The sequence below is a fragment of the Austrofundulus limnaeus genome, unplaced genomic scaffold (genome assembly GCF_001266775.1).
Source record: "Austrofundulus limnaeus strain Quisiro unplaced genomic scaffold, Austrofundulus_limnaeus-1.0 Scaffold205, whole genome shotgun sequence".
Classification (NCBI taxonomy): domain Eukaryota; kingdom Metazoa; phylum Chordata; class Actinopteri; order Cyprinodontiformes; family Rivulidae; genus Austrofundulus; species Austrofundulus limnaeus.
In genome coordinates, this window is record NW_013952607.1 from 524,615 (window position 1) to 525,127 (window position 513).

The window sequence follows — 513 nt, forward strand, 5'->3', positions numbered from 1 at the left end:
TATAAATTCTGTAGTTTTTTGCAAATGCAAATAGCAGCAGCAGTTGGCTGTAGCACTTTTAATGCAGCTCTTTCTATTGGAACTGAATGTAAAGGTTTATTTAAATGCATGGGAATGAACTAAAACAACTTTTTTTAGTGTGGAGTTGTTTTAAAAGGGCAGTCTCCTTTGTCTTGGTCCGACTAGCCGTTAGCTCGTCAATTTGATCAGAATTAAACTCAGTGAGGTAAAACACAGGCAGCGTAGGATGTGGGTCTGAAACTGTGCCACCATTATTGTTGATATTAAATTGTTATTGGTCTGAAAAATAGTACATTTTTATGTGTGCTCACTACTTACTGGAGCATGTGAGTTTATGTAGAAGAGCTGCTATTCTTTTTCTTTTTTGCTTTTATTGACAGTCCTTGTTTTATTGTCGAACCGTTTCATTTCAAAAGTTTAGAAATGGAGGAGTAATACAATTTTCTGGGTTGTACATATACGTACACACACACATACATATATATACATTTA